The sequence below is a fragment of the Arachis stenosperma genome, chromosome 1 (assembly GCF_014773155.1).
Source record: "Arachis stenosperma cultivar V10309 chromosome 1, arast.V10309.gnm1.PFL2, whole genome shotgun sequence".
Classification (NCBI taxonomy): Eukaryota; Viridiplantae; Streptophyta; class Magnoliopsida; order Fabales; family Fabaceae; genus Arachis; species Arachis stenosperma.
The window spans coordinates 109831267-109847881 of record NC_080377.1 but is presented as its reverse complement, the minus strand read 5'-3'; the positions used below and the strand labels follow the sequence as shown (position 1 = coordinate 109847881).

The 16615-nt window shown below is 36.3% G+C and overlaps 1 long non-coding RNA gene across 3 annotated transcripts; it reads right to left on the bottom strand.

Moving 5' to 3' along the window:
* Positions 1-306: 306 nt before the first annotated feature.
* LOC130966438 (uncharacterized) lies at positions 307-6396 on the bottom strand. Of its 3 annotated transcripts, none has more exons than XR_009081265.1 (4): positions 5895-6396; positions 3104-5661; positions 2707-3002; positions 307-820 (listed from the first exon to the last, which is right to left on the bottom strand). It is a non-coding gene; the product is annotated as an uncharacterized LOC130966438 (long non-coding RNA). The 3 variants fall into 3 exon arrangements; XR_009081264.1 differs by having other exon boundaries at positions 3104-3537; positions 3613-6390; XR_009081263.1 differs by having other exon boundaries at positions 3104-6383.
* Between the last annotated feature and the right edge of the window lie 10219 nt (positions 6397-16615).

The following is a 16615-nucleotide window of genomic DNA, read 5'->3' as shown; positions in this document are numbered from 1 at the left end:
TCTCTACTTTCATCTTCAATAGTTCAAGACTATAAACTATTAATTTTAATGGACCAAAAACTTATGTAATTCTTTTTTATTTATTGCCATGGCTACTTCCTACATGTTTATAGTCTTGTACAGTAATGACGATGGTAGCTGTTTTCTTTTTCTTATGATAATTAGCTGGTCCTAATAAAATATATCAGTATATGAATGTGTCAAGAGTCACAAAATAGCATTTTCACCGTTCATTTGTTATTATTTTCATTAATTTTGTTTTTTGGAGTTGATAAAATTGTGATAAACCCAATGTGGCACAGAATATAATGATAAACCCAATTGAAGAATTATTCACCTCAAAACAATAACAAATGTACCAATCTTAACTAAATATCAGATTCCTTATGTTCTCCTATATGATAAACTGTCCAATAAGAACAATCTCTAATATTTGTCTAAATAGTTATAGTCACAAAAAAATCAACAAACAATTCTCGACTATCCTATACAACTTGAATCGAGATTCTTCAAATATTTAAAGCACTGTCCTCAAGGATTCAAGTATTGTGTTGTCCACATAGCCAAGTGCCATGCATTCTTCTTCCTAGGAGATATTCCACTATAAGGATATTCATTCTCTTCGGGCATTTTATTGAGGTCATAGGACAGCATAGAAGCTTTTCGTCTAGTAGAATCGGCGTCATGAGAACCTTTAGAGGAGACAACGTCCTCTTTCTCCATTGAATCTGGAACCACCTTTCCCGGTTCTTCGGATGCCTCTTGAATCTTGGTAAAACAAGAATGATAATATGCCCAATGGTTGAAGCTAACATAATGTCTAATAAAACAAGAATTATATTTTACAAAATTAGTAACATGCTCACCAACTTGACAATGGTTGCTGACATTAATTAGTAAGAGAATGATAATATGCCCAAAATTCAATGGAATCCCAATTAGGCTTGAAAAGAACATCCTATGACATCAGCTAAAGCATAGTATAAAAAAATAGACAGCACACAAGTTCAAATTAGAAAAAGCTAGTATATACATCTACTATTTATTTAATCTGATAACTGTCAAACAAGTGCATAACAGAAAATAATTCAACAGCAATACCTTATAGCTTTTAGTTTTTAAAGCACATTTTTATTTTTGTGGATTCCTTACTACATGAATCTTTGAACACACCAAGTCAATAAGAATATGATCCCAAAATTGTTTGAATAATAAACTATCCATTATTAGACTAGATGTGAGGTTGAAGAACTCTCAAATTTTCAAAGCAAAGGTAGCAAGCTTGAAAATCCAGTAGAATCCACAAGCATGGTAGCCACGTTCATACAAAGATGTGCTCTATTCAAACTTGTGTCAACTTGATCTTTATTCAAACAGGACACATTAAAGTGGTTATGAATCGAGATGATAGAGCCATCAAATCTTGAAGGTGATACTTGTCATATATAACTAACAATATTTATGACCCTTTTAGAAGCAGAAAAACTTGGATGCTAAAGCTTTTGATATCAGAGTCACAGAACATGACAAGATTAACAGTTGATAATAAACTTTGAATCACAACTGACATGTTATCTTTACTACTTATTGTCCATATCAATTTTCAAGTCCTGTGTTAAAAAATCTGATGAAATCCAATTTAGAATATATTTTAGCAAAATTAGTTATAGGCTTAAAAGAGAGTTAGCTATAACACTCTAGAGAGCTTGAATTCATTTCATTTTTACTTCAGGAATTCCTTGTTCTATTTGATTCTTTCTAGATTTCGTTTAACTATAGTTCCATGTGTTTGTTCATAGCCTCAAGATTAATCTTTTGTACAAGATTCTTCTTAAGGAATAAATCCTAGCAAATAGGAATCCTCTAAGGCAATAATTATTATATTTGTTCATATGAAATATCATAAATACATAGATAGTTGTCTGATAAGAAATTGTATAAGTACTTTATTATTTTTTGAAAAGAAGTACTTTTCTGCGCAAAAGGATACAAATACCAAATATTATGATTTAGAAAGCAAAACTTTTCAGTTTTAGAAATAGTAAACATTGATTAGGCAAATACCTCATCATTTGGAATAATTGTTTGAGAGAATAATTGGCGTATCAAATAAGTTCATAATTCATGCTTACAGTAAATCAGAACAACCAAGCACCAATGCATATAAATGTGAACTAAAAAGATGAAAAGTTTACAAAACGAATAATAGTAGAATAAGCACAATGACCAGAAAATAGCAACAATCAGCATCAAAATTTGCAATTAATTCCCCTAACACACCATTTGAATTACAACTATTAAACTGAATAATCTCAGCAATTCCAAGCTCAGAAGTAGAACATAGCTGGTAGTAGCCTACAAAGAGCATAATGGGAATGAGGATGAACACCTTAGTGTTTTTTTGTTTTGATCTATACACGCACCTAAGTCCCTCTTGTTTAATGATTCAAATTCCAAAAAGAGGAAGCACAATCCATGACCAATTCATTCCTCTCATATTGATAATGACCCTTTTTTCATTTATCTACTCTAACTATCAATTTCAATACATATCAGCCATTAAAATAGGAAAAAGTGGTACCTTCAAATCCCAAGATCTAAATAGCAGCAATTAACCCAAATTAATGGCAGATATAGATAAATTCTTTTTAAAATTCTAAACTAAGAATGAAAATAAGAAGGAAAGATCAGAGTGGAAGAACGCACCAATGACAGGGGAGAGGCGATGATGGCTCAGATTGGCTCATGGTGGAGGAGGGTGTCACGGTTTCAATTGAGGAGATAGGAGACTTCAACGCTGGTGGGAGAAGCTCAGATGGCAGCTGCGCGTCTCGATAACCTGGAGTAGAGGTTAGGGATTTTGCACACCATGGATGAAGGACTTTGGGTTTCAGGAATTGTGGATGAGAGACAAAAGCTTGACGCCGAATAGAAAATTATGGATCAACAGCAGTTGGACATGGTATTGCAGCGATGGCGGTGTTTCGCGCACTACCAACTCCCTTCGCAGGTAATTTGGCAAAAATGGGGGAAATCAATTAACTATGATAAGATTAAAAAAAAAAGTGAATAATTAAAATCGAACTATGAACAAGATCCTTACCTAGCGATGTTTCTGGATCGGACTACCGCTGATGTTGCAACACAAGAATGGAATCTTCTTCTGCAGACCCAAATTGCAGCGGCAAGTTGAAAGGCCCCTAATTTTCCGCCTCCGTTGCCCATTTGTGGTATAGTGTAATTAAAGAACCTTATGATTCTTTTTCCATAAAATACTTAGTGGATGATGAGAGAACAGTGTGAAGATAGTTTGAACTATTAAAGATAAATAAATAAAAGACTGAAGAAAGAGAGGAGATAGATTGACACGTGTGATTATTGAAAGGTCACGAGAGGGTGGCAATAGTGTGGTTATTGTGCCGAAGGATAAAGTTCACAAGTCGTGAGCTTTGTATGTGATGATTGTGCGGGGACACCCGTAAATATGGAATGGCTTCTAGGAGAAAGAGTCATATGCTTCAGCTGGAGAATCAACGGCTGCAAGTACTTGCAGAGGTCATGTTCGACATACTTTAGCTGGAGAATCAGCACTTGCAAGAAGTAGAAACTTACAGAGGTTATGCTGCTGGAATGCCTTATCTGACTTGCAATTGCGTCAAGTGCGGGTCAAAACCGACAAATGAGCTCATTACCTGCGATAGGATTAGACATGCATCATCCTTAATGTGCATTTACATTTTACTTGATAATGTGAAATTGTTTGTGATTGTCTTCTTGTATTTGTGTATTCTTTAATGGTGTTCTAAATTGTTGTGACTGGCTATTTCTATGTGATTCCTGTATATTTGACTGTGAATTAATTGAACTGTGATAATCCTAACTTATCTAACTACCCCCGACCCTACTAAGAACTCCCTAGTTCTTACCCCTTCCTTATTTCCCCATCAGATGGAGATGGGCATCTAGCTCTATGAGATGGACCCTCCTTACATATATGAAGATCTTGTACAACATAGAATTTACGTAGTGGCTGCAGAGATTAGGACCCTTATGTATGTTCTGCACAACCAACCTTTCTGTCATCCAATAAACACTCCGCTCTTTAACCCTGATATGCCTTATGAATTCCGGTTGCATTAGCTTCATCCTGATACTCCATTTTACTCGTTTTATGACAGACATGTACCTTAGCATCCTGATTAGCCTAAGGATCAAGTGGTCCTTGAGCCTGAGCCTGTGGAGGAGCATGTACTAAAGCCTATACCTAAGTGAGATATTCATGTAGAGCAGATCTTAGTGTCTTCGTCTGAGCCTTTATTTGAGGAGCTGCACACCACCTCCATTAGTGGACTGACGAGCGTGGGCCAGAGCAGTAGTACGATTGCCAGGACCCCTCCTGAGATTATTGAGATTTTTTATGACGAGGACGAGGATCCTGAGTAGTGTTCAGATGTGATTGAGATTTCCTCTGATGATGACAGTTGATGCTTGGGAGCTGAGGATGTGGCTTTTGGGAGTCTTTTGTGTTAGCCCAGTTTTTATATTTAGAATCTCACCTTTGATTAGACTTACTGAGAGAGTAAGATGTATATAGTTGACTAGGCTAGTTTTCGGGCACCAGCTTAGGTACTTCCTATATAGACCAGGGCCTAGAGTGTTGATTATGTATATAATAACAAGATGTGAAGCGTTGTACGCTTTATGACAGTATATATATATATATATATATATATAAGTAGTATGTATGGTGTATATTATCTCTATCTCTGATGTTTGTGTTATTCTATCGTCCTTATTTAATTATTAGTTTTTTTCGAAAATTCGATCGTGTGCTAATACGCTTACAGGCTTAGTAATAAATACTTAGTTAATTTTTAGGAAAGCAAGTTAGTGACGCTTGATTTTCAGTATGATCATGACGTACTGAAAATTGGATCGTTATATTAGGCCCCAAGAGCTCAGCTCTTTTTATCTCACCAATAATCTTCAATAAGGTTCGTAGTAAGCATCCATACTTTCGCATCTCAACACCATTCATTGTCAACATCATCATCATTAAATATTCCATCACACATATCATTCAAACAATAACACATCTTTATCATTAAGATATATCTTTCACTTAAAAACAAGTACATATATATATATATATATATATATATATATATATATATATATATATATATATATATAGACAAGCACAACTTCTGCATCAATAAAACAGAAAATCCAGCAGCATCATCAACAAGTAAATACATATTCCATCATCAATAACACAAGTTCATAGTTTTGGTTTACTCAATGAAGTTTCAGCAACATCACCATAAAAAATTACAACATTAAATCATCAAACCAATCATCAATTATAGCTACAAATAAACTCAATTCCATCAATTATTCACACAAAGCAACCATAAACCATTTGTAGTTACTCATTTAATTTTATTGGCATTTATAATTTAAAACCTTTACTTTTAAAAACAAATCTCATGCCTCAGTTAGCCGAACTTAAGAGGAATCGGAAGCGGAATTACTGTGTGACGGCTGATTGAACCGCTACTAACACCACAGCAGTTTCAACCGAGATAGCAGCAACATTACGGCCCAACACAATCGGGACAGCAACATCATTAGTTCCCATAGTAGTGACCATGGTTACAGCTAAATGGAAAATTAAAATTCAATGGAATCAAAAGCATAAATGGCTCTGGAAATTCAAGATAGAGCAGAGACTAAAATCGAATTAGAACGAGAAAAAGAAAATTAATAAGATGACGGCAGAATGGGTCGTGCAAGTGGAGCAGAATTAGAGGAAATGCTAGATCAAAATAGTGACACTGAGCCAAAATTGGAACAAGGTAGCAGTGAGGGTTTTGGAACAGAAATTGACTTACTGCAGCTAAGAGAGATCAAATGAACCAGCAACAACTTCGACGCTCAGAAAAACAGAAGCTAGAAGCCAAGAAACCCATTTTAGTGGTGGCAGCACCAACCCAATCAGCCTGGGCAGCAGAGACACGGTTTGATTCTTTACCGACGGTGGCACGATCATGAGTCCCAATGACGTTGATGGTAGCGGCAACATTAGAGGCTTCCATTGTCACGTTCTTCCTTTCCCTACTCGGCTCCTTCCAGGGATGGCAGCAGCAGCACAGTTTCCCTCTTCTCCCTCCACGTGCAGGGGCGATGCTAGCCCCCTCTTCCTTTCTCTCGAATCACTCTCTTCCTCTCCCCTGCGGCAATGATGGCATTGGCCTTCACTTCTTCTACCTCTCTTCCCCTTATTTCTCCTCCCTCTTGCTATGCGTTCTCCTTCTATTTCTCGTTCCCTTTGCTCCCTCTCTATTTTTTGTCTTTTATGTATTGTTATTATTATAAAATTCAGTAAGAGGCAAGAGGAATTATATAGAAGAATGAGTGGTGAGGAGTGAAGGAGCGTGGATGAGTGAGGGAAGGATGAGTGTCACTGATGAAAAGGCAGAGAAGAGAACACGTGTGTGTATGTGTTGGAGAAGAGAAGATGATACACGTGTAAGTGATATAAGTGTCTGTGTAGCTAATTATAAGGGTTAAGAAAATACGTATTAGTATTATAAGAATTTTATAAAATCTTTTGAGATAAAATCATAATTTAAAACTAAAATATAATACCAAAAATTATTTTAGAAACACATAAAATTTAATAATATACCAATGAATTCAGATAATTATTTAGATTTTGAAATCTTAAATAAAAAATCTTTTATTTTGTAAAATAAATATAGACCCCAAAACCTCAATTTAGTCAAATTAAATTAGGTAACTTATACTATTTTTCAATTACCCAAATATTAATTTTAATTAAGCAAAATATCTACTTAAACTAAAATTATATAAAAATCTTAGTTAATGTAAATTCAAGGTATCATAAAATTTTAATTTAAATATCATAAATAAAACAGTTTTTAAAATTAAAAGCTCCAACAAAATAAATTATAAGTTATTCATAATTAACAATTTAAAATAAAATATTTAATAAAATACTAATTACTCAATTTAAATTATATACTTTTTATTATCTATTAATTACTGAAATTCTAATTTCAATTATAAAATATTTTATTATAATAAGATTACATATAAAAATCCTAGTCAATTTAAATTTCAATAGTCATAAAATCAATTTGATGATATCTAATAAAATAGTTTTTAAATAAATAGTTCAAACCAATAAAATATGCCATAAATAATTTATAATTGGAATTTTGAAAATTCGGATTGTTACAATGAGAGTTCAATCAAAGAGAATATTGGTAATGCCTTTTATTATGCACTCTATTTCTTTGTTTTTACATACTTATTTTGATAATGAAAAGTGGCTATGACTGACGATTACATGACTTTGGTAGCTTTGAGGCGCAAAATGTAAATCCGAATAATTAAGAAATAATTAGAGAATAAATTAATTATTAATAAAAAAATAAAAAATAGAATTGTATAGTTTAATGAGATAGAGCTAATTAAAATAAGAATTTTGATATTAATTTTAAAGAATTTGACCCAAAATTGAGTCGAACGGGCCAAACTGGACGAACTGAGCCCGTATTAAGCCCAAAGCCCAAACCACTCAACTCAATACACTTAATGACACTCTTCTTCCCTCCTTCATTCATCAAGAACGCTGAATACACAATTGGGGGTGAAGGTGCAAGAACAAAACCTTGTTCTTAATTCAATCCAACATAATTTTTGATCTGGAGCTCCAATCACCACACCGTTTGCAGCCACACAACCGCAACATTGAGCTCTACAAAGTCCAGTACTCAATTAGGTAAGAAAGTCTCAATCTCAAATTAAGTTCTTTATTTTCCAAATTTTTTAAAATTTGAATGAATTGAGTGTTGAGATTTTGGTTTTTTGATGTTATAGGATCCAATTAACTTGAGAAATTAGCGGGTTTTGTTGGCTTGAGGCACAGGCAAGGTAAGAAACCTCAAACCCTAGTCCATTCCTTGATTTTATGTGTTTGGATATTGAAATTTGGTATATGGATGTGGCAATGTGATTTAGGTTGAGTATATATGTAAATTGGAGCATACTTATAAATATTGGATGCTTTGTGGAGCTTTGGGTGCTATCATCTTGGAGATTGAGAATACTTGGGGCTGAGTTTTGTGCCAATTGATGGTGTCTTTGGGTTTTACAAAAAAATCGGTCAAGGTATGGTTTTGGTTTCTCATATATAATATATAATATTTTGTGAAAACTTAGGCTAGATGACCATATGATAGGTTGGAATGCATGATTATGTTAATTGTTTAGTATCCTTGATGATAATTGTTGAAATAGGTTGAGTAAGGGTTTGGTGATTGATCTTTGTGATGAAAATGTAATGCTAAATGATGATTTTAAAGATGATAGATAAGGTGACGTGAATGAATATATATGAGGTGGTATATTGGTGGACGAAATTGTGATCCTCTTTGCATTTGCATGAGATTTAAAAATTGGCTCTATTGGAATTTATGATCACAACTTCATTCAGCTTAACCAGCAAGTGTACTGGGTCATCCAAGTAATACCTTACGTGAGTAAGGGTCGATCCCACAGAGATTGTTGGTATGAAGCAAGCTATGGTCACCTTGTAAATCTCAGTTAGGCAGATTAAATGGTTATGGGTTTCGAAAATTAATAATAAATTGAAAATAAAAAGGGATAGAAATACTTATGTAAATCAGTAGTGGGAATTTCAGATAAGCGTGTGGAGATGCTAGAATCCTTTCGAATCTCTACTTTCTTATTGCTTTCATCCAATCCTTCTTACTCCTTTCCATGGCAAGCTGTATGTAGGGCATCACCATCATCAATGGCTACTTTTAATCCTCTCGGGAAAATGGTCCTATGCGCTGTCACTACACGGCTAATCGTCTGGAGGCATCACCCTTGTTGATGGCTACATCCCATCCTCTCAGTGAAAATGGTCCAAATGCTCTGTCACAGCACGGCTAATCATCTGTCGGTTCTCAATCAGGTTGGAGTAGAATCCCTTGATTCTTTTGCGTTTGTCACTAACGCCTAGCCTTCAGGAGTTTGAAGCTCGTCACAGTCATTCAATACCGGAATCCTACTCGGAATACCACAGACAAGGTTAGACTTTCCGGATTCCCAGGATCCTACTCCGAATACCACAAACAAGGTTAGACTTTCCGGATCCCCATGAATGCCGCCATCTATCTAGCTTATACCACGAAGATTCTGTTGGGGAATCTAAGAGATATGCGCCCGGCCTAAGATAGAACGGAAGTGGTTGTCAGTCACGCGCGTTCATAGGTGAGAATGATGATGAGTGTCACGGATCATCACATTCATCAAAGTGTTGTGCAACGTATATCTTGGAATAAGAATAAAAGAGAATTGAATAGAAAGTAATAGGAATTGTATTGAAACTTGAGGTACAGCAGAGCTCCACACCCTTAATCTATGGTGTGCAGAAACTCCACCGTTGAAAATACATAAGTGAAAGGTTCAGGCATGGCCGAATGGCCATCCTCCATGATCTGAGAATTAATCGTCCCAAGATGTCTAATACACTAGTAAAAAGTTCTGTTTATAATAAACTAGCTACTAGGGTTTACATGAGTAAGTTTTTGATGCATAAATCCACTTCCGGGGCCCACTTGGTGTATGCTTGGGCTGAGCTTGATCTATCCACGAGCTGAGGCTTTTCTTGGAGTTGAACTCCAAGTTATAACGTGTTTTGGGCGTTCAACTCCGGATTATGACGTGTTTCTGGCGTTTAACTCCAGACAGCAGCATGTACTTGGCGTTCAACGCCAATTTACGTCGTCAATTTCCGAATAAAGTATGGATTATTATATATTGCTAGAAAGCTCTGGATATCTACTTTTTAACGCCGTTGAGAGCGCGTCATTTGGAGTTCTGTAGCTCCAGAAAATCTATTTCGAGTGCAGGGAGGTCAGATTCCAACAGCATCAGCAGTCCTTTTGTCAGCTTTTTTCAGAGTTTTGCTCAAGTCTCTCAATTTCAGCCAGAAATTACCTGAAATTACAGAAAAACACACAAACTCATAGTAAAGTCCAGAAATGTGAATTTAACATAAAAACTAATGAAAACATCCCTAAAAGTAGCTTGAACTTACTAAAAACTACCTAAAAACAATGCCAAAAAGTGTATAAATTATCCGCTCATCACAACACCAAACTTAAATTGTTGCTTGTCTCCAAGCAACTGAAAATCAATTAGGATAAAAAGAAGAGAATATACTATAAATTCCAAAATATCAATGAATATTAATTCTAATTAGATGAGCAGGACTTGTAGCTTTTTGCTTCTGAATAGTTTTGGCATCTCACTTTTTCCTTTGAAGTTTAGAAAGATTGGCTTCTCTAGGAACTTAGAATTTCGGATAGTGTTATTGACTTTCCTAGTTAAGCATGTTGATTCTTGAACACAGCTACTAATGAGTCTTGGCCGTGGCCCTAAGCACTTTGTTTTCCAGTATTACCACCGGATACATAAATGCCACAGACACATACTGGGTGAACCTTTTCAGATTGTGACTCAGCTTTGCTAAAGTCCCCAGTTAGAGGTGTCCAGAGCTCTTAAGCACACTCTTTTTGCTTTGGATCACGACTTTAACCACTCAGTCTCAAGCTTTTCACTTGGACCTTCATGACACAAGCACATGGTTAGGGACAGCTTGATTTAGCCGCTTAGGCCTGGACTTTATTTCCTTGGGCCCTCCTATCCATTGATGCTCAAAGCCTTGGATCCTTTTTACCCTTGCCTTTTGGTTTTAAGGGCTATTGGCTTTTTCTGCTTGCTTTTTCTTTTTCTTTCTAATTTTTTTCGCTATTTTTTTTTCGCAAGCTTTTGTTTTTCACTGCTTTTTCTTGCTTCAAGAATCAATTTTCATGATTTTTCAGATTGTCAATAACATTTTGTTCATCATTCTTTCAAGGGCCAACAATTTTAATATTCATAAACAACAAGATCAAAAGACATATGCACTGTTCAAGCATTCATTCAGAAAACAAAAAGTATTGTCACCACATCAATATAATTAAATTAAATTCAAGGACAATTTTCGAAATTCATGTACTTCTTGTTCTTTTGAATTAAAGCATATTTCATTTAACAGAGGTGAAGGGTTAATGGATTTTATTCATAGCTTTAAGACATAGTTACTACATACTAATGATCATGAAGTAGAGACACAAAATATAGATAAACATAACATAGAAACCAAAAAACAGAAAGAAATAAGAACAAGGAATGAATCCACCTTAGTGGCGTCTTCTTCCTGAAGGACCAACAATGTCCTTAAGCTCTTCTATGTCCTTTCCTTGCCGTTGTTGCTCCTCCCTCATTGCTCTTTGGTCTTCTCTTATTTCATGGAGAATGATGGAGTGCTCATGATGTTCCACCCTTAATTGTTCCACATTGTGGCTCAAATCTTCTAAGGAAGTGTTGAGTTGTTCCCAATAGTTGTTGGGAGGAAAGTGCATCCCTTGAGGCATCTCAGGGATTTCTTGATGATGAGCTTCCTCAGGCATCTCTTGAGAACCGTGGAGGGTCTCTCTTGCTTGCTCCATTCTCTTCTTTGGTGATGGGCTTATCCTCTTCAATGGAGACGTCTCCTTCTATGATAACTCCAGCTGAGTAACATAGATGGCAAATAAGGTGAGGAAAAGCTAGCCTTGCCATGGTGGAGAGCTTGTCGGCTATTTTGTAGATTTCATTGGAGACGACCTCATGAACTTCTACTTCCTCTCCAATCATGATGCTATGAATCATGATGGCCCGATCCACAGTAACTTCAGATCGGTTGCTAGTGGGAATGATGGAGCATTGAATGAACTCCAACCATCCTCTAGCCACAGGCTTGAGGTCCAGTCTTCTTAGTTGGACTGGCTTGCCTTTGGAGTCTCTCTTCCATTGAGCTCCTTCCACACATATGTCCATAGACTTGGTCCAACCTTTGATTAAAGTTGACCCTTCTAATGTAGGGGCGTTCATCTCCTTACATCATGGGCAAGTGGAATGCCAATCTCACATTCTCCAGACTAAAATCTAAGTATTTCCCCCGAACCATTGTGAGATAATTCTTTGGACTCGGGTTCATACTTTGATCATGGTTCCTAGTGATCCATGCATTGGTATAGAACTCTTGAACCATTAAGATTCCGACTTGTTGCATGGGATTGGTTAGGACTTCCCAACCTCTTCTTCGGATTTCATGTCAGATCTCTGGATACTCATTTTTCTTGAGCTTGAAAGGGACTTTAGGGATCACCTTCTTTTTTGCCACAACATCATAGAAGTGGTCTTGATGGCTCTTGGAGATGAATCTTTCCATCTCCCATGGCTCGGAGGTGGAAGCTTTTGTCTTCCCTTTTCCTTTTCTAGAGGATTCTCCGGCCTTAGGTGCCATTGATGGTAATGAAAAAACAAAAAGCTTATGCTTTTACCACACCAAACTTAAAATATTACTCGCCCTCGAGCAATAGAAGAAAGAAGAGAAGAAGAAGAATAATAAAATGGAGGAGAGTGAGGGGAGATGGATTCGGCCAAGGTATAGAAGAGGGGGTTGTGTTGTGTGAAAATAAAGTAGAATGGAAGGGTATATATAGGGAAAGGGGGGAGGGTAGGTTCGGCCATTTAGGGTGGGATTGGGTGGGAAAATGTTTTTGAATTTCGAAGGTAGGTGGGGTTTATGGGGAAGAGTGGATGGATGTGAGTGGTGAATAAGTGATTGGGAAGTGTGACATGGGGAATAGTAAAATAGGATTAGGAGGTAAGGTGGGAATATAGTAGGTGGGGATCCTGTGGGATCCACAGATCCTGAGGTGATCCTGTGGGGTCCACAGATCCTGAGGTGTCAAGGAATTCCATCCCTGCACCAAATAGGCATGTAAAATGCCTTTGCACACCATTCTGGCGTTTAAACGCCGAGTGGTGCACGTTCTGGGCGTTCAACGCCCATGTAAAGCATGTTTCTGGCGTTGAACGCCAGTTTCATGCTTGTTACTGGCGTTCAGCGCCAGCTTTTCCTCTAGGTACATTCCTGGCGTTCAGCGCCAGATTCATGCTCTGTTCTGGCGTTGAACGCCAGCCAGATGCTTCTTACTGGCGTTGAACGCCAGCCTGTGCTTCCTCCAGGGTGTGATTTTCCTTCTGCTGTTTTTGATTTTTATATTTTTTCGTGACTCTTCATGATCATGTACCTAATAAGACACAAAATAACAATAGAATAAAATAAAATAAAAATTAGATAAATAAAATTGGGTTGCCTCCCAACAAGCGCTTCTTTAATGTCAATAGCTTGACAGTGGCTCTCATGGAGCCACAAGGTGATCAGGTCAATGTTGTATAGTCCCAACACCAAACTTAGAGTTTGGATATGGGGTCTTAATACCAAACTTAGAGTTTGATTGTGGCCTCCCAGCATCAAACTTAGAGTTTGACTGTGGGGGCTCTTCTTGACTCTGAACTGAGAGAAGCTCTTCATGCTTACTCTCTTTTGTCACAGAGGGATGGCCATGTGCCTTAAACACAAGGTAGTCCCCATTCAATTGAAAGACTAATTCACCTCTGTTGACATCTATCACAGCTCCTGCTGTGGCTAGGAAAGGTCTTCCAAGGATGATGCATTCATCCTCTTCCTTCCTAGTGTCTAAGATTATGAAATCAACAGGGATGTAAAGGCCTTCAACCTTTACTAACACGTCCTCTACTATTCCATAAGCTTGTCTCAATGACTTGTCTGCCAATTGTAATGAAAACAAGGCAGGTTGTACCTCAATGATCCACAGCTTCTCCATTACAGAGAGTGGCATAAGATTTATCCCTGACCCTAGATCACATAGAGCTTTTTCAAAAGTCATGGTGCCTATGGTACAAGGTATCAAAAACTTGCCAGGATCGTGTTTCTTTTGAGGTAGAGTTTGCTGAATCCAGGTATCTAGTTCATTAATGAGCAAGGGAGGTTCACTTTCCCAAGTCTCATTACCAAACAACTTGGCATTCAGCTTCATGATAGCTCCTAAATATTGAGCAACTTGCTCTCCAGTCACATCTTCATCCTCTTCAGAGGAAGAATAGTCTTCAGAGCTCATAAATGACAGAAGGAGATTTAATGGAATCTCTATGGTCTCTATATGAGCCTCGGATTCCTTTGGATCCTTAATAGGAAACTCCTTCTTGCTTGAGGGACATCCCAGGAGGTCTTCCTCACTAGGATTTTCGTCCTCCTCCTCCCTTGTGCATTCGGCCATATTGATTATATCAATGGCCTTGAACTCTCCTTTTGGATTCTCTTCTGTATTGCTTGGGAGAATACTGGGAGGAGTTTCAATGACTTTTTTACTCAGCTGGCCTACTTGTGCCTCCAGATTTCTGATGAAGGATCTTGTTTCACTCATGAAACTGAAAGTGGCCTTTGACAGATCAGAGACTAGATTGGCTAAATTAGAAGTGTTTTGTTCAGAATTCTCTGTCTGTTGCTGAGAAGATGATGGGAAAGGCTTGCTATTGCTCAGCCTATTGCATCCACCATTGTTAAAGCCTTGTTGAGGCTTTTGTTGATCCTTCCATGAGAAATTGGGATGATTTTTCCATGATGAATTATAGGTGTTTCCATAAGGTTCACCCATGTAATTAACCTCTGCCATGGCAGGGTTCTCAGGATCATAAGCTTCTTCAGAAGCTGTCTCTTTAGTACTGTTGGATGCATGTTGCCATCCATTCAGATTTTGAGAGATCATATTGACCTGTTGAGTCAACACTTTGTTCTGAGCCAATATGGCATTCAGAGCATCAATTTCAAGAACTCCTTTCTTTTGAGGTATCCCATTATTCACAAAATTCCTCTCAGAAGTGTACATGAATTGGTTGTTTACAACCATGTCAATGAGTTCTTGAGCCTCTTCAGGCGTTTTCTTTAGGTGAATAGATCCACCTGCAGAATGGTCCAATGACATTTTCGAAAATTCAGATAAGCCATAATAGAATATATCTAATATGGTCCATTCTGAAAACATGTCAGATGGACACCTTTTGGTTAGCTGCTTGTATCTTTCCCAAGCTTCATAGAGGGATTCACCATCTTTCTATTTGAAGGTTTGAACATCCACTCTCAGCTTGCTCAGCTTTTGAGGAGGAAAGAATTTATCCAAGAAGGCTGTGACCAGCTTATCCCAAGAGTCCAGGCTATCCTTAGGTTGTGAATCCAACCATATTCTAGCTCTGTCTCTTACAGCAAAAGGGAAAAGCATGAGTCTGTAGACTTCAGGATCAACTCCATTCGTCTTTACAGTCTCACAGATCTGCAAGAACTCAGTTAAAAACTGATAAGGATCTTCAGATGGAAGTCCATAAAACTTGCAGTTTTGTTGCATTAAGGCAACTAGCTGAGGTTTCAGCTCAAAGTTGTTGGCTCCAATGGCAGGAATGGAGATGCTTCTTCCATCAAATTTGGACCTTGGCTTTGTGAAGTCACCAAGCATTCTTCTTGCATTATTATTATTTTCGGCTGCCATTTCCTTCTCTTGTTCGAAAATTTCTGAAAGGTTGTTTCTGGATTGTTGTAATTTAGTTTCTCTTAGTTTCCTTTTCAGAGTCCTTTCAGGTTCAGGATCAATTTCAACAAGAGTGCCTTTTTCCCTGTTCTTGATCATATGAAAGAGAAGAAAACAAGAAAAGAAGAGGAATCCTCTATGTCACAGTATAGAGATTCCTTTGTGTTAGTAGAAGATGAAAAGAGGGGAAGAATGTAGAAGAGTGGGTTCGGATATTTGGATGGAGAAAAGTGAAGAGAAGTGTTAGTAATTAAATAATTAAATAGAATAAGAAAAGAGAGGGAGAATTTCGAAAATAATTTTAAAAAGGGGTTAGTAATTTTCGAAAATTAGAGATAAGATGTAATTGAAATTAAAATTTAAAACAATTAAAAAGAATTTTTGAAAAGGAGATGAGATATTTTCGAAAATTAAAAAGGGAAAAGTAGTTAGTTGATTTTGAAAAGATAAGAAACAAACAAAAAGTCAAATAGTTAGTTGAAAAAGATATTAAAATCAAATTTGAAAAAGATAAGAAGATAAGAAGTTAGATAAGATATTTTGAAATCAAATTTTGAAAAAGATAAAATTTTGAAAAGGATAAGATAAAAAGATAAGATAAAAATTTTAAGAAAAAGATATTTTGAAAAAGATTTAATTTTTAAAATGACTTAACTAACAAGAAACTACAAGATAAGATTCTAGAATTTAAAGATTGAACCTTTCTTAACAAGAAAGTAACAAACTTCAAATTTTTGAATCAATCACATTAATTGTTAGCATATTTTCGAAAATATGATATAAAAGATAAGAAAAAGATTTTGAAAAATAATTTTTTAAAATTTTCGAAAATAAGAAAAAAAATGGAAAAGATATGATTTTGGAAAAGATTTTGAAAAGATAAGATTTTTAAAATTGAAATTTTGACTTGACTTTGTAAGAAACAACTAATTTTTAAAATTTTTGACTAAGCCAACCCAAAATTTCGAAAATTTGGAGAGAAATAAGGAAAAGATATGTTTTTTATTTTTGAATTTTTCAATTATGAGAGAGAAAAA